Source organism: Nomascus leucogenys, chromosome 19 (genome assembly GCF_006542625.1).
Source record: "Nomascus leucogenys isolate Asia chromosome 19, Asia_NLE_v1, whole genome shotgun sequence".
In the NCBI taxonomy this organism is placed as follows: Eukaryota; Metazoa; Chordata; class Mammalia; order Primates; family Hylobatidae; genus Nomascus; species Nomascus leucogenys.
The window spans coordinates 45307307-45331408 of NC_044399.1; the positions used below are offsets into that span (position 1 = coordinate 45307307).

Sequence of the window (24102 nt, forward strand, 5' to 3'; positions counted from 1 at the left end):
TAGGGACATATTTATCAGTTGATGCCTTTTAATAATTCTAGTTGTCACTAGGCTTGATTCCTTGGAGCTTGATAAACTGATGCATCTTCATTAATTTTAGGGACTTCCTAGAGAACTGTGGTTCTGTTTATTAGAATCCTGATCTGCTGAGTGGTGATAACATGTAAATTTACTCTGTGTTTAAAGATACTGTATATAGAGCAGCTGTCAGATTCCTTGGCTTCTTGGAGAGTCCTTTAGGGACACCCACTTGATTGCCTCTGGTTGAGAGTAGGGGAAACCTTACAATTTTTAAACAGGAGAAGCTTCAGAATGACAATCTGGTTAAGAGTGTTTAGGGAGCTACCCTTAAGGTGTATCAATAACTTAGATTTTATACAGATTTAGGATTGCTTGGCGTGAAAGAACTGATAGAAGTTAGGGAAGACCTCATTCTGTCCCCTACAGACCACTTCTTACTGGCTCTGGTAGCAACACATGCTGGCTTTAATCTAAGGGTCACTGGATACTGAACCCAAGAGTCCTCCTAGATTCTATTCTAAGCAGCAGCTGCAGCATTTTCTTAGGAATTAAGTTCATTAACATTCTACTTACATGCAATAAGATGGCTGTACCTCATCACAAAATAAATATAAACTATGATTAAATCAGCCTTTATTATTACATGTATAAAATGGTCTGTTTTTGAAACTGAGGGCTAATGTTTTTAGTTGCTTGTTTCTTGTTGACTTAGCCTTCTCTAGCTTCCTTATAGATGTCACCTCTGGTGTATACATTAACTTGGTTACAATTGCTCAAGTTGTTTTTCAGGAACTTTGGGGCAGCTCTTGTCCAGTTTGAACCATTTGAGACCAGTGACCCTTCAACTGGGTTTGGGAAAATGCCCAAGAGGTGATTTTTTTGATGTCAGAGAATCAAAAACTCCTCCCTCAGGTTGTGCTAACGCTGCTGTTTTCTGAACATGAGCCCTATCTGGAGCTGTGAACCCTGACTACGCTTGCTCAGATCACCGACTACCTCATTCTTCCTCACTGCCAGTCACCTTTCCCCATGCCTTAGACCACTCCACTTCTTTAGCCCATAAATTCCCTAAGCCTTATCTTCGGAAAGACAGATTTGATAACTTTTCTCCTGTCTCCTTTTTGGGTTGCCCGGTGAACACATATTTTCTCTACTGGAAAACTCACTGTCTTAGTGATTGACTTTCTGTGGGATGAGCAGAACAAGCCTATTTGAATATCGTTTTTATTGTGTTTTTTTAATAAAGTGTTTCACTGTCATTCAAGTCCAGGAAAATAATAAGCCAAGTTTTTAAATGACATTATATCAGTATAAGATTGCTTTTTACAGGATAGTTGTGGATGAAAATTATTCCTAACAACCTTTTCTGCATCTATTAAGATGATCAGGTAGTTTTTTCTTTTATTTTGTTAACATGGTGTATCGTATTGATTAATTTGTGTATGTTGAGACATGCTTCCATCCCTGGGATAAATCCCGCTTGGTCATGGTGTATGATCCTTTTAAAGTCCTGTTGAACTCAGTTTCCTAGTATTTTATTAAAAATGTTTGCATGTGTATATATTAGGGAAATTGGCCTGTAGCTTTCTCTTTTGAAATGTCTGCCTGGTTTTGGTGTCAGGATGATGCTGGCCTCATAAAATGAATTTGGAAGTGTTCTCTCTTCAGTTTTTGGAAGAAGTTAAGAAGGATTGGTATAAACTCTTCTTTGAATATTTGTTAGAATTCACTCATACAGCTGTCAGCTCCTGGGCTTTTCTTTGCTGGGAGATTTTTGATTACTGATCCAGTCTTCGTATTTGTTATTAGTCTGTTCAGGCTTTCTATTTCTTCTTGATTTGGCATTTGTAGTGTATATGTTTCTAGTAGCTTATTCATTCCTTGTAGGTTATTCAGCTTGTGGCCATATAATTGTTCATAATTTTCCTTTGTGATCCTTTTTATTTCTGAAGCATTTATTTTAAAGCCTCCTCTTTTATTTCTGATTTTTGAGTCATCTCTATCTTTTCTTAGTTAGTCTAGGTAAGGGTTTGTTGATTTTATTTATCTTTTTAAAAAGCCAACATATAAAAATCAATCATGTTTCCATTCATAAAAAACAAACTATCCAAAAAGGAAGTTAAGAAAACAATGCCATTCACAATAGCAACAAAAAGAATAAAATTTTTAGGAATAAACTTAACCAAAGAAGTGAAACACTTGTATACTTACAAAAATTATAAAATTTTGATGATAAAATTTATCAAAATATTATAATATTTGATGATGAAAATTATAAAATATTGATGATGAAATTAAAGAAGACACAGGTAAATGGAAACATTGTATGTTTATATAGTTGAAGAATTAATATCATTAAAATGTTCATACTACCCAAAGTGGTCTACATGTGTTTTTTTTGGCATGAATGTTTATCACACCTTTATTTGTAATAGTCCCAAACTGGAAATAACTCAGACATCCAACAACAAGTAAAGGGATAAATAAATTGTTGTATATCCATGAAAAATAACGTAACTCGGCAATTAAAAGGAATGAACCACTGATACGGGAAACAACATGAATGGATCTAAATATTATGCTGAATGACAATTCAGGCAAAAAAGAGTACACACTGTTTATTCCAATTTATATAGAATTCTAGAAAAGACAAAAATAATCTATAGTGACAGAAAACAGACCAGTGTTTACGTACAGGATGGAGTAAAAGAAGACAGATTACAAAGGGTCTCAAGGAAACTATTGAGAATCATGGAAATGTTTGCTGTATTGATTGTGATAATTACATAGGTGTGTACATGTGTCAAAACTGATCAAATTCAAATTCAAACTTCAAATATGTGCATTTTTTGTACTTCAAATTTACATCAATAAAGTTGTCCCAAAAAAGTGGAGAGAGGAGAATCCAACTTATTGACAAAAGCAATGGGTGTCTCTATGGTTTCTGTTTCTAGCCATACAGCAGACTAGAAAAACTGATCTTTTCACTGCAAAACATTTAGAAATGATGAATAGCTATTACAACCATCCTCTAAAGTGTATAGTTTGGGCTTCCCTTGAAGAGTGGAGAGAGGTTGCTAGTCCCTTTAGCAAGGAGCTTTGGTTTTGACAGTCACTTGTGGGCAAAAACCTGGCCCTTACAGGGTAGGATTCTGGAATGAGACTGCCCTACATTCCTGAGATGACTGAAGGCCTACCTCCTTAGTGAAAGGTTGGACTAGAAAAAAAATCCACTGTTGGCCCAGGATGAAAATAAGGAAGCCAGTCCGGATGCAGTGGCTCATGCCTATAATTCTAGCACTTTGGGAGGCCAACGTGGGCGGATCACTTGAAGTCAGGAGTTTGAGACCAGCCTGGCCAACAAAGCAAAACCCTCTCTCTACTAAAAAAGACAAGAAATTAGCTGGGCATGGTGGTACGTGCCTGTAGTCCCAGCTATTCAGGAGGCTAAGGTAGGAGGATCACTTGAACATGGGAGGTGGAGGTTGTAGTGAGCTGACATCAGGCCACTGATTCCAGCTCCAGCCTGGGCAACATAATGAGATTATGTCTGAAAAAAAAAAAAAAAAAAAGGAAGCGCTTATGGGCCTTGTTTGCCTCTCAGAACACGTAACCACAGCCTCTCCCTCATATGGACTTAGGATTTTATATCTTTCTTTGCATATTTTTATTGTTAATAAAATTGTTAATCCTTATCATGATTCAGCAAGTTGGGTATTATGGTCCTGATTGTGCCCAGGAAATAAGCTTTTATTTTTAAATTCCCATAGGTTTTGAAGGAACAGGTGGTATTTGGTTACGTGAGTAAGTTCTTTATTAGTGATTTGTGAGATTTTGGTGCACCCATCATCTGAGCAGTATACAGTAAACCCAATTTGTAGTTTTTTTATCCTTCAGCCCCCTCCTACCCTTTCCACAAGTTCCCAAAGTGCATTGTATCATTCTTATGCCTTTGCATTCTCCTAGCTTAGCTCCCACTTATAAGTGAGAACATACAATGTTTGGTTTTCCATTCCTGAGTTAGTTCACTTAGAATAATAGTGTCCAATTCCATCCAGGTTGCTGCAAATGCCATTAATTCATTCCTTTTTATGGCTGAGTAGTATTCCACCATATATATGTACCACATTTGTTTTATCCACTCATTGATTGATGGGCATTTGGGCTTGCTCCACACTTTTGCATTTGCAAATTGTGCTGCTATAATCATGCGTGTGGAAGTATCTTTTTCATATAATTACTTCTTTTCCTCTGAGTAGATACCCAGTAATGGGATTGCTGGATCAAATAGTAGATCTGCTTTTAATCTTTAAGGAATCTCCACACTGTTTTCCATAGTTGTTGTACTAGTTTATATTCCCACTAGCAGTATAGAAATGTTCCCTTTTCACCACATCTACACCAACATTTATTATTTTTTGATTATGGCCGAAACAGCATGGTACTGGTATAAAAACAGGTACATAGACCAATGGAACAGAACAGAGAACCCAGACACAAACCCAAATATGTACTTCCAACTGATCTTAGACAAAGCAAACAAAAACATAAAGTGGGGAAAGGACACCATATTTGACAAATGGTGCTGGGATAATTGGCAAGCCACATGTAGGAGAATGAAACCAGATCCTCATTTCTTATCTTATACAAAAATCAACTCATGATGGATCAAGGACTTAAATCTAAAACCTGAAACTATAAAAATTCTAGAAGATAATATCAGAAAAACCCTTCTAGAAATTGGCTTACACAAAGATTTCATGACCAAGAACTCAAAGGCAAATGCAACAAAAACAAAGATAAATAGGTGGGACTTAATTAAACTAAAGAGCTTCTGCACAGCAAAAGGAACAGTCTGCAGAGTAAACAACCCACAGAGGGGGAGAAAAATCTTCACAATCTATACATCTGACAAAGGACTGACATCCAGAATCTACAAAGAACTCTAATTAGCAAGAAAAAAAACAATCCCATCAAAAGTAGGCTAAAGACATGAATAGAAAATTCTCAAAGGAAGATATACAAATGGCCAACAAACATGAAAAAAAATGCTCAACATCACCAATGATCAGAGAAATGCAAATCAAAACCACAATGCGATACCACCTTACTCCTGCAAGAATGGCCAAAGTGATCTACATGTTGATTGCAATCCTTATGAAAACCCCAGTGGCATTTGCTATGGCAGTAGAAAAAAAATCTGGAAATTCACGTAGAACCACGAAAGAACCCCAGTAGCCAAAGCAATCTTCAGAAAGAACAATGAAGTGCAAGAATCAAATTATATGTCTTCAAAATATACTACAAAATGATAGCAATCAAAGCAGTATGGTACTGGCATAAAAAAAGACACATAGACCAATGGAACAGAATAGAGAACCCAGAAATAAATCCACTCATCTATAGTCAACTGATCTGTAAAGGTGCCATGAACACAAAATGGGAGAAGGATAATCTTTTTAATAAATGGTGTTGGGAAACCTGGATGTCCACATGCAGAAGAATGAAATTTGACCCTTGGATTATACCATATATAAAAATCAACTAAAATGGATTAAAAAACTTAAAAGTAATACTTGAAACTATAAAAATACTAGAAGAAAACACATGGAAAAAGCTTCTTGACATTTGTCTGGGCAGTGGATTTTTGGATATAACACCAAAAGCACAGAAAACAGAAGCAAAAATAGAGAGATGGGATTATATCAAGCTGAAAAGCTTATGCATTGCAACAGGGACAATCCACAGAGTGAAAAGGCAATTGAAACATTTGCAAACCATACCTGATAGGGGGTTAATCCGCAAAATACATAAGAAGCTCATACAAGTCAATAGCAAAAAACCTGTTTAAAAAATTGGCAAAGGACCTGATTAAACATTTCTCAAAAGATGATACACAAATAGTCAACAAGTATATGAAAAGGTGCTCATAATCCCTAATCAGAGAAATGTAAATCAAAACCACAATGGGATATCACCTAATACATATTAAAATAGCTATTATTAGAAAGACTGAAGATACAAATGTTGTTGAGGATGTGGAGAAGAGGGAACTCTCGTGCAATCTTGGTGGGAATGTAACTTGGTATTGCCATTTTGGAAAATAGTATGAAGCTTCCTCAAATGATTATGAATATAACTATCTTGTGATCTAGGAATTCCACTTATGATTATATATCTAAAGGAAATGAAATCAGTATGTTGAAGAGATATCTGCACTTCCATGTTCATACAAAATGATTCCTAATAGCCAAGATATAGAAACAACTTAAACATTTATTGATGATGAATAGATAAAGGAAATGTTATATATATATATGAGATATATATAATGGAATAATATATATATGATGTATATACAATGGAATAGCATATATAATATATACAACAGAATATCATATATATGATATATATATATATACACACAATGCAATATTATTCAGTCATTAAAAAGGAAGAAAATTGTACTAGTCCATTCTCATGCTGCTAATAAAGACATACCTGAGACTGGGTAAATTATAAAAGAAAGATTCAATTGACTCACAGTTCAGCATGGCTGGGGAGGCCTCAGGAAACTTACAATCAGGTGGAAGGGGAAGCAAACATCTTCTTCTTCACATGGCAGCAGGAAGGAGAAGTGCCCAGCAAAAGGGGGAACACCTGTTATGAAACTATCAGATTCTGTGAAAACTCACTACCATGAAAACAGCATGAGGGTAACCATCCCCACGATTAAATTACCTTTCACTGGGTCCCTCCCACGACACTTGGGGATTTCAGAAACTACAATTCAAGATGAGATTTGGGTGGGGCACAGCCAAACCAAATCTGAAATCCTTCCATTTGTGACTACATAATTAAACCTGGAAGACATTATGCTTCCAGGACAATATGCTAAGTGAAATAAGCCAGATGCAGAAAGACAAATACTGCTGTTATCATTTATATGTGGAATCTAAAAATGTCCAAGTCATGGAAGCAGAGAATAGAAAGGTGCTTGCCAGGGAATGGGGAAGGGAAAATAGGGAGATGTTGGTCAAGGGGTTCAGAGTTTCAGTTATGCATGATGAATAAGTTCTGGAGATGAAATGTACAACCATGTGACTATAATTAACAAGACTTTATTGTATACTTGAAATTTACTAATAGAGTAGATCTTAAGTGTCTACGCCACACACACACAAAAAGAAGGAAAGTACTGTCTGAGGTTACAGATATGTTAATTAGTATGAAATGATTATTTTGCCGGGCATGTCTCTGACAACTCATCAAACTGCACCCCTTAAATATATGCAATCTTCAGCACATATTGCTCAATGAAAATTATTACTAACAGAAAGTTTAAAGCAGAACAGTAAGAAAAAATGAGATGTGGTTTACAGTTGCTTAGCATTTAAAAAGTACAGAATTAAAGCCTCAAATAAAGTATTTGCACATAATTTGGGCCAGGTTATCTATATGTCTAACCATGTAACACTTGACCTTTTACAACTAATAAAACCAGAAGTGACTCCAAGGCAGAAACTAAAGGGAGCTTGGTTTGCTCTGCAGTATTCTTGGGCTTGGCAAGATATATGGTATTAAGTTCAGAGCCAGTCTGCTAGACTTCAACAAAAAGGTTTTAGCTAAAGTTCATGGCTTGAAGTATTGCTATATTTGCTTAATAAGCAACTCATACCTACTTCACCATGAGAAGCTATTTGATAAAGGAAATATGCCTGCCAGAGGTCACCTCTCTGCCTAAATATATCTTTTGCACAAAACGTTTACAATTCCACCTCTAAAACAATGGTTTTCTCACAAAGAGTTTTGATATAGCTTTAAAAATAATTGCCCTGTGCTTCCAAGTGCTCAATGATAAATGAGGTTGGATTGCAGATCTGTATTCTTTGCTAAGTTAGATGCATTTTGTCGGTTTTCTGTGGAATATCTTATATCACTATTTAAGGAAACTTAAGAAGGTGCCTCCTGTTATTTTTAGAGACAGCAGGGGTTTCCTTGAGGTACCTTTTATATATATTGACACTAAAGTTACAATAACTTTGAAAGTAGGTTGATGGAAAATATTCAGAAGACAGAATAAATGCTGAATAAGAAAAAGTCTACACATCTAACTTACATCACGAGGACTATAATTAATAATATTGTATGCTAGACGTTGCTAAGAGAGTAGATTTTTGGTGTTCTAACCACACATAGACACATACACACACACACACACACACACACACACACACACACACACACTATGTGAGATGATAGAGATGTTAATTTGTTTGACCTTAGTAGTAGTTTTACCATGTATATGCATATCAAAACATCATTTGGTACACCTTAAATATAGACAATAAAAACAAAGTTTTAGAGAAGTCATGGGCATCACGAAAAAGTATTTATTATCTCAATAATCACAGAAAAAACATTTTGGAACTACTGCTTTAATAAAGGCATAAATCAAAATGCTACCTATTTTTTGTGGAGGAAAATGAACACCTTCAAAACGTTCGGAATGGCAATTTGACCAAAGCTTTAGAAATGTGCCTAATCTTAGGCTCAAAAAGCCTCCTTAAAGAAATGTATCCCAAAGAAATGGTTACAATATGCAGTAATGTTTTGCTATCATATTTCATTCTTGGACTAAAATATGTAATAATACTCCATTACAGTATTATTTATATTACTGAAAAATACAAACAATATTTCTCATAGTAATGATTGTCTAAATTAATTCTTATATATATGATATAATGCATATAATACACAAAATGCAAATCTACTCAAGTATTAAAATTATGGAGATGACATTGACAGAAATATGTTCATATAATATTAACAAAAAGCATGCTATAAACTATTATGAATCAGTTAAAAATATCTAGAAGGATATACAATTTGTAAAAAGTGAACTACAGATTTTGTTCTGATTTCACCAGTTTTTTCACTTATGTCCTCTTTATTTTCCAGGCTACAAGCCAAGATACTACACTTAATTGACGTGTCTTCTTAAACGCTTCTGATTTGTGACAGTTTCTCATTCTTTCCTGCTTTTCATGACCTTGACGCCTTTGAAGAGAAGTGGTGAGATGTTTTTTAGATTTTCTCTGAATTGGTGATTTGTCTGATGTTTTTCTCATCATTAGGCAGGTGTGATGGGTTTCACAGAACAACACTACAGAGGTTTAGTGCCATTCTCATCTTATTGTATCAGGAGGTACATGATAGCAACAAGACTCTTTGCTGGTGATATTAACCATAATTACTTGGTTAAGGCAATGTTTTCCAGGTTTCTCAAGCACCCTGACGACAAAGCCTATCTTCTTAGCCATTTATCTGAGACATGAATCTTCTAATTTCTTACCTTAGGAATTCTCCATTTAGTCGTTTAGTAGAAACTGAGTAATATAGAATTTTCTTCCTAGACAAATCGTTCTGGTGACAGGAGAGGGATGGGCTTACTCTTTGTGCTGTCTTGGTTTACTGGAAACATGGTCACTTGATTCATTGCTGACTCCTATCAATTCCTCCTGTGCCCAATAACCCATTTTGGTTCATTATTTGAAAAAAAGAATACGATCAAAATCTAATTCTCACAATATCACTTGGATGTCTAAAAATACTGAGTTAGATAGTAGAATTTGATTATATAAAAAATTTGTACACCAAGAAGTGTTAATTTCCTTAATAGAGAGCTGCTATAAATATTTAACAAAAAATGGGCAAATGGTATGTTCAGATAATTTATAGCAAAGAAAATATAAATAATGTTAAATATTTAAAATGATCCCAGTTTTCTCTTAATAAGATAAATATAAATCAAAATTATCACGTGATCACATTTAAAAATTATTGGGGTAGCAAAGACTAGAATGCTTGATTACAAACTATGTTGGCAATGGTCTGGGAAAACAAACACTTCTCATTGTTTCTGGGAAAGTAAATTGGTAAAATCAGTACTGAGAGCAATTGTACATTGTCTCTCATAAATAGAAATGCACTTTTTGGACCCTTCAAGTCCACTTCTACATCAGAATCTTAATGTACATAATAAACATTATAGATATGCCAGCATATGCATAAAGTAATTTATGTATAAGAATACTTTTTGTAGCAAGAGATTAGTTAAATAAATTGTTCCAACAGCACAAAATGAAAAGCTAAGCGGCTTTATGTGCGCCAGTAAGAAAACATCTCCAGGAGATTTCATAAAGTTAAAAATGAAAACAAAACCAAAAAGGATAGAATGGCATGTAAGATAGTTTACTGTTTGAATTGGAAGTTAAGACTACCATTTGGCCAGTTTGGGCTCCTCATGCCTCTGAATCAACAGGAAAAGAAGAGTTACTGTGCTGGGTAGGTTGATTGATCTGAATACCAAGAGGAAATTTGACTACAGATCCGTGACATTGGTAAGGAAGAGTAGGTCTGGAATACAGAAGATACCTTAAGATGTCTCTTAGTATGACCATGTCCTGTGATTAAGGTCAATGGAAAACTACAACCATGCAATCCAGTAATGACTATGAATGACCAAAATCCTTCAGAAATGAAGATTTGGATCACTCCACGATATAAAGAAGCATGACCAACTGAGGTGCTTGCTGAAGACAAAAGGAATACAGAATGGGTGATGGAAGAAGGGAGTTATAAATACCAGTTACAACCACATGATCTTTTACAGAAATGAGGATTGTAATTCCCATGAGTATTTACTCTTTATTTTGCTATGAATATATCAGTATATATATGCACATATATATTTATAGAGATGTACTCCTTTCTTTTATTTCCTTATTATGTTACATTATTGACTGTCTTTGGTCTCCAGTTTTCTGACTGCATATCTTGGGATTTGTCATAATGAAGCAAATGAATTCCTTATAATCTGTTTCTAATATATATATCCTATTGGTCTATATGTTGGTATTTATATATAACAATAGGATACACACACACACACACACACACACACACACACACCCCACATCTTCTATTGGCTCTGTTTTGCTGGAGAACCCTAATACACTTTGGAAAAGTACCACACTAACAGAGGTAATACCTACCTCTCAGTGGTTCAGCTTACTCTCTAAAAAATAAGGGAATTAAACTAGAACAACTGCATGTTTCCTTTTAGCTGTAGCCTTCTGTGTCACACAGTTATTTCCATATAGATAGTCTCTCAATTTCTCTTCTGAGCTTAGGTTCTGTTTTTCACTTTGCTTACTTGTTATTTTCCCTAAAGTTACAGTATGCTCAGTATGTCCCAAATTGACCATGCCTGTTAAGAAAGCCATTTCCTCTCTTCTGTTATTTTCTAAGGCACCAGGTTTTCGTTTTTTAGGAATGACCAAATTTGAGATTGTCTCTTCTCTCTGGGAAAGGTAGTACTTTGATTATTTATGATGGCAATCAAACAAATATTGCATAAGACTAAAGAAAGAAGCATATCACAGGGTTTTGCACCCTCTCAGTTCTTTACGAAGTACAATACCAAGTAACACAGAACTGCTACAGACCCAGAATTCTTCAGTTATCTGAACAGTTCGGGGTTCTAGAGCTGACTTCCATGTCTAGGCAATGTGGGTATATAACCATAGGGTTGCTGCAGCCTTCCAGGCAGGTCTTTGTGGAGACTACTCATTTGCATCTCTGCTAAGGAGAAGAAAACCTTTACAGCCCTTTTTATTGTTTTATATATATAAAAAAAATAGTGAACACATATTGGTACCAAATAGCAATTTTATCTTATCTTGGTATATTTGGCTTATGAATAGTTGATAAAACTTTATCTTACTGTTGATTACTTGTTTCCCATGAGAAGAAAAAGATTGTTTCATGATGCTTTCAGAGGGCTCATTCCTTTGTGAAGGATTTCCAGAGATTCTCCTATAACATGTTCCCAGTCTTCAGATTTGTCTCTTGTTCAACCATCTTACCAATTCTGATGCCAAATCCATCATAGAAATGATGTACCTTTGGAAATGAATCTATCCTATGGATTCCCTGCATTCCCACTGCTGCCTTTATATGCAGGACCCTCAGCACATTCTACCATGATTCTGCAACAAATGCTCAGAACATCCTCTAGTTCTGATTTTCCCACTACAAATCCATGTTTCACACTCATTATTACAGTGAATTTCCTCTAAGTCTTGCTTTTTTTTTTCTGTCACACCTTTGGTGATAAATCCTGCAGTGATTCCAATGAGAGCTCGACGTCATTCAACTTTCAAGGAATGTTTATAATAATTCTACTTTCCATACCTGTCAATATCTCATGACTCCACCTAATCAACCACCAAGCCTCACTAATTATACTCCCCAAATATATCTTCTCTCAACACAATTTACTCCATGCAGAAAAGACATTTAGATAGATATATTCATAGAAAGATAAATATATAAATAAAAATATATAACTTTATCAATATGCATATTTAATTTCTTAAGTTAAAATTATTTGTATTCAGATGGACAATGGTTTGAAAACTATTGTTTTCAACTAAGCTGAACAAACATGGACATGTTATTTAATCTTTCTAAGCCTCAAATATTTAATCCTGCTGAATTATTTTGAAGATTAAATGATATAAAATACTTAAGTTGTCTATGGTCTGGCATATAGTACTTAATAAATTAAAGCATATTTCTTGATTTTAGATTTGATTTATTTTCTCTGTTTCCAAGCTGTAGTAGTCTGGGCCCAATCGGGAGACAGAAACCAGACAGCAGGTTATATAAGGGAAGTTAATGTAAAGAATTATTAACTATGATAAAAGAGAAACTATATAAGGAAACTATATAGTAGACTAGGGCTGAGGAAGAGTGCCTAAGGGAGGAGAAACTCAGAAGGGGCGTGTTTCAGACCTTGCTGGGGAAGGTATAGTTTAGCCCAACGGGTGGCAGAGGTGTTTCCTGGTTAGGCCAGGCCTGAGCAGGTCTACAGTTCCTGGACAAGCAGGGTAGGTTAGGTAGGTTAGCACGTGGTGGCATGGTTGTGCAGTGAGAGTCTGGTGCCAGCCATGGTAGAAGGCCTGTAGCACTTGCAGCCTGGCATGAGAGTGGGGGTTTGAAACACTGCTTGGTGTTTGATGCTCCAGGTCAGAAGCAGATGTTGGAAGTCCACTCAGAGAGTCCAGGTGCTGGTGTGGCAGGAGGCCGTCAGAGCAACACCTACATGTGTGGAGGGTTCTGGTTTCCATGTCTAGAGGACTGCAGAAAGGTTATTGATAGGTCTAGGATGCAACGAGATCTCAATGGAACCATGTTCTAGGCTGGTGGCTGGGGCACATTCCACTGGATGTCTGCACACCCATACAGCTAATCTCTTCCTCCTGCAGTGTCTCTCCAGCGCCCTCTACTGAGAAAGCTTAACATTGTGCTCATTAAAGTGAAAAGTTTTAAAGGAATCCTTGATTTGGTACACAGCATATAGTGAAGGGTGAATTCAGAAATAAGAAGCAATAAATTGATAATTGGCACACAGTCTACAATACCAATTAGCTTGTCTGATTAAGATAAAATTTTCTCCTGTTGTATTTCGTCTGAAGAAGTGATAACCTTCTTTCATAGGGAGTGGGGTTCCCAGCTGATTAACCAGGAATAAGCAATTTTTTGCTTCACTTTGTAATAACTGAGTCATGTGATAATGGCTGAGTCAGCATTTGAATATAGATCCAAGTCTTATTCATGGGAGCATACTTTAAATGTATTTAGCATCATTTTGTGTGTTGGTTTATTCCAGAGCAGAAAGAAAGTGTATTTGCAGGATTTGACATCGAAAATGCATTTGAATCATTTAGATAGTCTTTTTGTGGGCGGTAAAAATTTTAAAACTCTTGTTTATTGATGTGTTGTCTCTTTCTTCATCTCTCCTAACAAATCTATTGTTCTTTCCTTGTCAATAAGCAAGCATGCTCCCACGGCAGGCTGAAACATTTCAAGACTTTCCCATGACCTCACATTTCTATTCCTTTGAGGCACATGGTTTTATTTCTTTTTAAGCTTTAGCGAGAACATTGGGTCCTTTCTTCTCAGATCTATTCTGATCTTTTTACTTTATATATCTGATCAAGATGTTTTATAAATTTGAACATGTCTACTGCTCATTAAAACAGGTCTTCCCTATCAGTATAAAATGTGATTTTTAGTCTTTTCTTTTTAAAAGTGTAAGAAATGCTTATTCCTTAGGAACTCACTTAATAGGAGATATCAATACCTTTTTAATTTTACTGAACTCATTTTCACATGCCTTTGAGTTCATGTGCAAATTTGATTTCGTTAGCCTCGTAGGTGCAAGACTTCCTACTCTCTCACTGTGGAGGAGACATTAGGTTGCTGTGAAGTGAAAGAATGGGCCTGAATCCTGGAGCTATACTAGGCTAATAGTGCTATTTTCTGTAAACTGAGGGACAGTTTATGTATGTGAAAATATTTTGCACAGTTGTAACAATTCAACTGTAAAAATGTACAGGAATACTGGATAATTATTTTGAGGGTGGTAGTGAGGATTCTGAGGGCTAGGATACTTACGGATACAGAGGGAAAGCCCCCTCTTGTTCAATATTTTCTAGAGAATGTCCATGTTAAACTTATACTTTCTGCTTCCTAGGAAGAATATCGCAGACTTTCTCTTAGCTCTTCTCCCCTTGGCTTTTCTGTGCTATGTCATTCATGGCATTTTTGTGGGATCTACATAAAACAGAAAAAATACAATTTTAGAACAGCTGGTTTCTGGGTCAACTTTGGAGACTCAATTTTAGTAATTTTCCTATTTAATAAAACAGTTGGAATATGTTTATATTGATTTTAAAATGACAGAGCAAATGAGAAGAGGTATAATTTAATAGATGCAAGAACTATTGATGAGGAAAATTACTAGTAGCTAGTTCAAACTGCCATTGATTGACACTGAAATGAAGAAAAGAGATGTACACGTATTTGTGAACACCCCATTTTCATGTCAACCAAAGGATTATCAACTTTTCATCTTCAAAATAGATTTCATAGTATACTTTTCATGTGTAACTATACATAAGGTTAATGACTCTATCTTTTGTGAACCACAACCTATTTGTCAAGCTCCTGCTTTGAGCTTGATGTTTTAATCTTCACAAATGTTTGAGGTAGACATAATTATGTCCATAATTATAGCAAAGTGCTAGGTGCAGGCTAGCACTTTGTGTACAGTGGCATAATGACAAAAATCACATCCAGTTCTGTCTTTAACCATGCTTCTTTTACCCTGCCTATCTTTAAATATAAAAAGTAGTGATTACAATTGTAAAATAGCAGGGGTAGAAATAATATGTTGTATTCAGTGGGAAGGAATTGTCCTTTGTTAAGGCAATAATTATAGGACAATAATTCTCTAACTGAAATAATATACAGATTTTAAGAAAAAACTTATGAAATTCCAATGTTAATTTAAATTTTTTATAACATTGTAAAAGCACAAAGATAAAACTGGGTATAAGTTTCTTATGTTTATGGTTTTCATGCCACTTAAAACCAAATTAATTAATACTTATAAATTAGGTATTAACAACATTACAAACCAATAGCATCCAGTTTAGAAACACTAGCTAGGCCTGGCGCAGTGGCTTACGCCTGTAATCCCAGCATTGTGGGAGGCAGCGCATCATGAGGTCAGGAGATCGAGACCATCCTGGCCAACATGGTGAAACCCCCTGTCTACTAAAAATACAAAAAAAGTAACTGGGCATGGTGGCACACATCTGTAGTCCCAGCTACTTGGGAGGCTGAGGCAGGAGAATCACTTGGACCCTGGAGGCAGAGGTTGCAGTGAGCTGAGATCACGCCACTGCACTCCAGCCTGTCAAAACAGCGAGACTCCATCTCAAGACAAAAACAAAAACAAAAACACACTAGATAATGTGCTAGATTTATTTTGTGAAAATAAAGTTGGTCTCTGCAATGAGAATATGATATTGACTTCTAACGGTTCTGTTCTTTTACATTCAGGGTACTTACATGTTTTGGGTTGACTCAGTTCTCTTGCCTCTTTGTGTTATTTGAAGTTTTGTGAGACTTTTATTTTGTATACTCCTTTAGTCTGTTTCATGCTGCTATAGCAGAGTATCCAAGACTGGGTAATTTATAATGAATAGAAATGTATTGTCACCCAGTTCTGGAGGCTGAAAAGTTCAATATCAAGGTGCTGGCATCTTAGGAGGGCATTCTTGCTGCATCAACACATGGCAGAAGGTGAAAGGGAAAGAGAGAGGGAGAAAGAGAGAAAATATAGAGATATATTATTTAGTTACTAATTTGGAACATTTGGTTCTATTATTTTATCCCACCACAATACACTCATTTATTCCATTGTTTTCAATATTTTTACTTATACTATTTGTTCATATTAGGTTTTAGTGATTTAATACATAACAAAGGATAATAGCAGTTTTATTCAGTCCTGAGCCACGTAATGTACTATGCTAATATTTATATCTTTTTTTTTTTTTTTTTTTGAGATGGAGTCTTACTCTGTTACCCAGGCTGGAGTGCAGTGGCACGATCTCGGCTCACTGCAAGCTCTGCCTCTGGGGTTCATGCCATTCTCCTGCCTTAGCCTCCCGAGTAGCTGGGACTACAAGCACCGGCCACCATGCCCGGCTAATTTTTTGTATTTTTAGTAGAGACAGGGTCTCACCATGTTAGTCAGGATGGTCTCAATCTCCTGACCTCGCGATTCACCCGCCTCGGCCTCCCAAAGTGCTGGGATTACAGGCGTGAGCCACCGTGCCCGGCCTACTATTTGTATCTTAAATAATTTTCTGTTTTTCCTGGATTTAATACTGTCTTTTTATACTTGATTTCATCTTCTTCTATTTGCTTATCAGTAAGTTTTCCCAGTCTCTCCAACAGAATATTATTTTCTAAATGGCCATGTAAATAATCAGTTAGTTCAATTTTTTTCTGAAAACATTCCTTCTGGAGCACCCCATCTTCCTACGTCAATTTGGTCTGCTTGCCTGCTAGCCTCTGCACATCGATCCTAGATGTTTTTTTTGTGTTTTGTTTTTTCCTCTGTCTCCTGAGCTGATGAAGCATATCCTTCAGTAGCTTTCTGAGAAAGGATGCATGGAACTTCACTGATCTGAAAATACTTTTATCCTAAGCTTAAACCAGTTGATGGTTGCCTGGATTTAATTCCCAATTGAACAGAATGATTTTTTCTGAATTTGAAATCATTTTTACAGACTTCTATTGTTTAAGTTTTCTGTTGAGATGTCTTTATGGCTTTATAAATAATCTGCCCTAACTCCTTACCTCAGTCCTCCATATTTCCAATCTTTTATGTGCAATTTAAAAAATTCTTTGTCATTTTCTGAAATGTTCTAATATCCTCTTTTCGATAGAACACTATTCTTATTAAATGCAATGTCTTAACGTTATTCTCCCTTAGCATATTAACAGCATTTGTGTTGAAATTTTATTTTGTTTTTTGTGCTATTTGTGTTGGTTTAAATATCTTCAATGTTCAAAACTTCTTAAGTGTCCAATACCCTTGGTGGTTTATTCATAATCAAGAGAGAAGCACTAACTTGCTAAACAGTGGGTTTCACTATCGATCAGGGTTTCTCAATCTTGGTTCCTCAATCTTAGTTTCTCAATATTGAGAAACTGTATTAATATTGACAGTCAATGTTTTCAGCAATATTAACATCTTGGGCTGGATAATTGTTTGTTGTCTGTCCTCTGCATTGTTGGAAGTTTCACAGCATTCCTGGCCTCTATCCACTAGATGCCAGTAGCACCCCTCCCAGTTATGACAATCAAGAATATTTCTAGATATTGCCAAATGTTTTCTGTAGGATCACGTCGCTGCAACTGAGAATCATTGCTATGCATTGATCAAGTAGGGACCTTGTCATTTTGCCCACCTGGCCATTTTTTGGGGTGATGTCCAAATGTTAGCTTTTGTAATTGTATTATTCAGGATTCTCCATAGAAATCGAACCACTAGGCTGTGTGTGTGCGTGTGTGTCTGTGTGTTTGAGGCAGAGAGAGAGAGAGAGAGATTGAGATTGAGATTTAAGGAACTGGTTCACATAATTGTGACATCTGGCAAGTTCAAAATATGCAGGGTAAACCAGTAGGCTAGAGACCCAGGGAAGAGGTGATACTGCAGTTTGAATCTAAAGGCTGTCTGCTGGTAGAATTCTCTTTTCATTAAAAGAGGTCAGTATTTTTTTATTTAGGCCATTAGCTGATTAGATGATGCCCATTCATATTATGGAGAGCAGTCTGCTTTACTCGAGGTCTACTGACTTAAGTGTTAATCTAATGTAAAGAAAACTTTTATGAAAACATCTAGAATAATATTTAATCAAATATCTGGTATTGTGGCCTAGCCAAAATGATCGCATAAAATTAACCAGCCTTTCATTTTTTTCAAGGAAAATCCTCCAATCTCCTCCTGGGGGCAGCATACGATTGACTGTGAGAATTCTTGGAGTCAGTGGTGGGAGGTACAGTTTTTGGCAGTTTCCCTTTCTCCCTATGGCAGGTCTATGTCTACCTTCCTCTTTATTGTGCCTGATGTGCCTATGTCTGGAACTCAGGTTCTCCATATCCTGAGAATGATCCTCCAATTTACTGCAAGGGTAGAGGATGGATAATCGTTTGGATGTGGAGGAGACTTAGTATTCTAAATTCTCTTTACGTGAACATTCAATAAATCCCCCTCTTTTTAGTTCCACACCTTTCCTCAGTGTCTGCAGTGACCAGCACCTCCGGTATGAGCCTGTTGTAGCTCATGCGTGGACATAGGTCTTGATAATGCCTCCATCTGCTTCCTTGTTTGAGACACCTTCTCTTCACCCCATTGGTGAGAAAGAGCTTCTTGTCCTAAGATCATGGAGATGGCTGAACACATGCCACCCAATACCAGACAGATGAGCTCTATAGCAGTTTACTTGTTGTATATGCATAGCCCAGGGTTGTTGACACTGAGTCACACTGGACCACACAGGGGTTGCACTTGGGGATAGAGTGAACAAGCAATGGATTGGGAATTAGACTTTCTCATAACAAGAGAGTGCAGTGACCGATGGTTCACTTTTGTCTTATTTGAATAATTCTCTGAGGGCTGGTAGCAAACCGAAGCCCCGCTGCTCAGAGATAAGCAGGCATTGTACCTGGTTCCCGTGATAAAGAGAATAGTTTGACTACAGGACCTTACCTGAGGAAGCAGCATGGAAACAGGGACTTGCAGTTAGGCCATTTGAGGTCCTCTTGATTTTACCAGATGCCAAGACAGCATATAATATTAATGTAAGGCCTTACATCACATCACATTCCCATCTTCTTAAAGTTTGCTGATTTTTTTATTGAATGTCACTTCTAGTGGCTTCCTTGTTCTCGCGGGGCATGCATATTTTACTTCTTAATTCTCATTTTAATGGGATTTCAGAGGGAAAATTCCTATGTCTAATCTAACATGTATAATAGTATATCCTATCTCTTTTTCATATTGATAAGAAAGAAATAAAACTGTCTTTATTTGCAGATGACATGATAGTCTACATAGAAAATACTATAGAATATATTCAAAAGCTACTAGAACTAATTAGTGAATTTAGCAAAGTCGCAAGATATATTAATATACAAAATTCAATTGTATTTCTATCCAATAGCAAAAAATGATCAGAAATAAAATTAAAAGCTACAACTGCATAAAAATGATGAAATGCTTATTTCAAATGAGAAAAATTAAAGACTAAATAAGGGAGACATATGACTTGTCCATGGGTTGAAAGAATTAGTATTGTTAAAGTGTTGATTTCCCTCAAATTCATCAGTAGATTGAATGTAATCCCAATAAAAATTCCAGCAAAACTTAGCAACCTCATTCTAAAATGCAAATGGAAATGCAAATAATTAGAATCACCTAAATAACTTTGAAAAAAGAGCAAAATTGGAGGACTTGCAGTACCTGACTTGGAGACTTATTATAAACTACACCAATCAAGATGGCATGATATTAGTGTCAAGACAGACAAATAGGTCAACAGCAAAGAACTAAGAGTTCAGAAATAGACTCGACCATACATGGTCTAATCTTTCTACAGAGATTCCAAGGTAATTCAATGGAAAAAGATAACATTTTCAAAAAATTGTGAAATAATTGGATACTCTCTGCAAAAAAATCCAAACCTAACCAAATCACTCAACAAAAACAGTAACAAAATCCCTCCAAAAGCATTTCAATCTACATGTCATACTATATATAAAAATTAACTCAAAATGAACCATAAACCTAAATTACAAACATAAAATGGCAAACAGAAAAGCACAGGAAATATGTTCAGTTAGAAAAAAAAATTCCTTAGATACAACACCAAATGCATAAACCAAAAAAGAAAAATTAGATAAATTGGGTTTCATCAGAGTTAAGAACATCTGCTCCTTGAAATATACTTTTAACAGAATGAAAAGGCAATCCACAGACTTGGAAAAAGTATTTAAAAATTACATATCTGATAGAGAACTTATATTCAGAACAATAAAGAACTTTCAAAATTCAATAATAAAAACCAAACAAACCAATTTGAAAAACTGACTAAAGATTTGGGTACTTGAACAAAAGAGATTATAGTTGATGAAAACAACTATAGAGGGCTGAAAGGACTTTGTATTGTGGTTTGAGTGCCAGCTTAGCCGCAGCAGAATAGAATACCAGGTAAATTTATAAGGCTTCTGACTCCAGTCCCTGGCTTTCAGATAGGATCTTCAGACCCACCTGGGACTTGGGCAAACTTGCTATCCTAAGGGGAAGGGCACAAAACCTGGACTGATTTGCTAACCACTGATCATAGAGACCTAGGACCTCTTCCATGACATGATTATTATGCATTACATGCCTGTATCAAAACATTTCACATACCCCATAAATATATACACCTACTATGTACCCACAAAAATTAAAAATTAAAAAAAGATTTCATGTTTACACTGCATAGTTTAGACAGCTCAAGAAACTGGCCACATGAATATAGTAATGGATGTATATCTGTGTGTTCATTGCTTCTTTTATTAAGAAAAGTATAACAGAGAACATACAATTTTAAAGTGTAATCTCGGCAATATTACTTTTGCTGACAAAATATCAGATAGTTTATCATTAGTTATTGAGTTAAACTTGGAAATATTGTTTGGGGTCAGTATTTTATACATTTCTTGACTATATTATGTGAGTTTTTCAATTATGAATATCTCTGTTATTTATCTTGTTTTATCTGTGAGAACAATATTCTTAGTTCAATTATCAGCTAACTTACATTTAATAAAACAAAAACATTACACAACTTGACCTTTGTTTTATTTTTCCCAATACTCTATATCACCTAAGGATGTGAGGAGAGGAAGATTTTCATAAAGTATTAAAGCAATTACTGCCATCGAAGATGCAAACCAACGGCCATGCAGTTCTCTTGGAGATAGGTCCTTGTTGCTGATCCACCACACGGTGATGTTTCACTACTGGAAAAAATCCAGAGTTGTTGATCTATAGTACTGGGAAAGGGTCAGGGTAGGGAAAGGGTCAGGGGTAGAAGCTGTTTCCCAGAATTATTTGATTAACTCAAGCATGCGATAATGCTAATAAATCCGGGGAAGAACCACTCATCCAATTTCTTTAACCAAAATCTATAAATTATCATTAAAATTTTTGCTTTACCCAAGAAGTATCTGAGATTCGGTCATGAGGGGACAGTTAAGCTGCCATAACCATCAACTTTAAGGCCACTCTATGAGGCATCTGAAGAATGTTCTAGGAAATTTCAGGGCTGTGTGATGGAATAATCTTCAAGGAGTACCTCAGAAATATGTCTCCTGTGTCAAGTCTCCAAGTAATCTTTCCACAGTTAATTGACTCATAATGTTCCCTCCCCCTGCTAAAAAAACAGCAACAACAAAAACTAGAGTTGTTTAAATTCATTTCTACTTAATTGCTCTCTTGGGCAAACTTATTTTTCTCTGGCTTAACAGCCTGTATTCTGGTGCAACCATCTATATTTGGGTGCCCAATGTTTTAGTGATTATTAATTTCATGTTTTCTAAATATGCTGTATTAGACCCTTATGAAATAAAATTTCTCAAGAAAAAATAAAAGCCACCGAAATGTTTATGTAAATAGCCGTGTTAAGCAGGCTATGAAAGTGAACTTCAACCACAGTAGAAAAAATGCTCACTTGTTTAATAGATAAGCAAAATGGCATGTTATGATATTCAACATTCTTACCCTGAAAGCCAGTCTGAAATTACACCTCCTTTTGAAGCAAGGGTAAGTCTAAAAATATCTTGTGAATATACGTCTAGCCAAGAGCCTGGAATGACTTCAAGGGAAGCAACAGTATGTTCTAGAACTGGTAGGTTTAGAAGCATATGTTTGTCAGTGTTTCACATGATAAACACTGACATGATAAATGATATTTTCTATCCTCTTCCACCCAAAGATTACATATATATATATAACATATATAATCATACATATTTATTTATACTTAAAATGTGTATGTTTATAGTCACATATATAGTTTTCTTAAAACTAGAAAAAAGCAAGTGAAATTATCCATTGAATACTTTTCTCATATTTTAATTTTTAGTATGAAAATACAAAATAAAATACATTGTTAAAAACAGACTAAAGAACTGCAAATAATAGTAATTAATAAGTTCTGATTTGCTGCTGTTGCTATTGCAATGATAAGGTTCGGGTAGGCAAAAAAAAAAAGATGGATTTATATATTTAAATTTGTGTTAATTCCACTGATACCCTTGATTGATCACCTATAGAGCATAAGCCTACACAATCAAGAAGCTGAGATTGCTCTGGAAAACATAGTCTTTCATTATGTTGTAAAATTTTAGAGAAATAGGTATCTCCTTACTCCATATGAATAAAGTTTCCAAAATATCTTTTGTCCAAGATACTAGCTGTTGCTATCATTCTAAATGTCTTTTTTACCAATAATTCAATAAGCATTTATGAAGTATCTAGAAAGTAGAAAGCTTACAGAAATATAAAGCTGAATGAATGTTCCACCTTCCTGGGACTTCCAGAAACTCACAGTTCAGGAGACAGTTTACTCAATCCATTAATTTTCTCTTTAAATTTCTCAGATACCTAAAAATATTAGCTACATGAGTATTAAATACCACAACATGTTTTCCAAAACAAACAAATCAGAACTCTGAGAAAAACAAAAACAACAATTAAAATTATAGCAGGTTCCTCCTCTTTGTCTATAAAGAGGACAGCATATAAGTAATTTAATGGAAGCAGGCAGGAACCCTAAACATATTCATGGATAAAAGATCCCATGACAAAATGAATCAGCCCTTCGCAGAAATTCATGGTTGCTTAACAGTTAACATTTCCTCAACAGGCCTATTGTCTCTGATAGTAGCACCAAAAAGATTGAGAGAGTAAGAGGGAATGAAAAGTATTCGGAGGCTATATTTGCTTCTGTTTGCTTTGTAACGCCTCTAGGTTGTCTGAGACTGAGATCTAAAGGTCACCTCACTCTATAAACTGCCTTTGCTCTTTCCCTAAACTCTCTGCTAATTTTGCTACAGATCCTCATTCCTACTATTGGGGTGGTATCTTGAACACACATGATGTGTAGGCTAAGAAAAAACAAAGAAGATGTACAGATGGCTAACAGGTATATGAAAAGGTGCTCAGGATCACTAATCATCAGGAAAATGCAAATTAAAACAATGCCTGTTAGGACAGCTGTTATCAAAAAAGATAAGAGATAGCAAGAGTTGGCAAAGGTGTGGAGAAAAGGGTACCCTTGCACACTGTTGGTAGGAATGTAAATTTGTGCAACCATTATGGAAAACAATATAGAGTTCCCAGACACAAAAAATAGAACTACCATATAATCCAGCAATGCTCCTTCTGGGTTTACATTGAAAAGACATGAAACCACTATATCGAAGAGATACTTGTACTCCCATGTTCATTGCAGCATTATTCACAATAGTCAAAATATAGAAACTACCTGAAGGCCGTATTTATTGCCTCAATCCATTTGAAACCAACAGTGCTGA

At 35.6% G+C, this 24102-nt stretch overlaps 1 long non-coding RNA gene across 1 annotated transcript; it reads left to right on the top strand.

Annotated features, from left to right (window-relative positions):
- The first annotated feature begins 5346 nt into the window (after positions 1 to 5346).
- Positions 5347 to 23842, top strand: LOC115831505. The gene is made up of 3 exons (XR_004026990.1): positions 5347 to 5438; positions 9400 to 9401; positions 23832 to 23842. It is a non-coding gene; the product is annotated as an uncharacterized LOC115831505 (long non-coding RNA).
- The last annotated feature ends 260 nt before the right edge of the window (positions 23843 to 24102 follow it).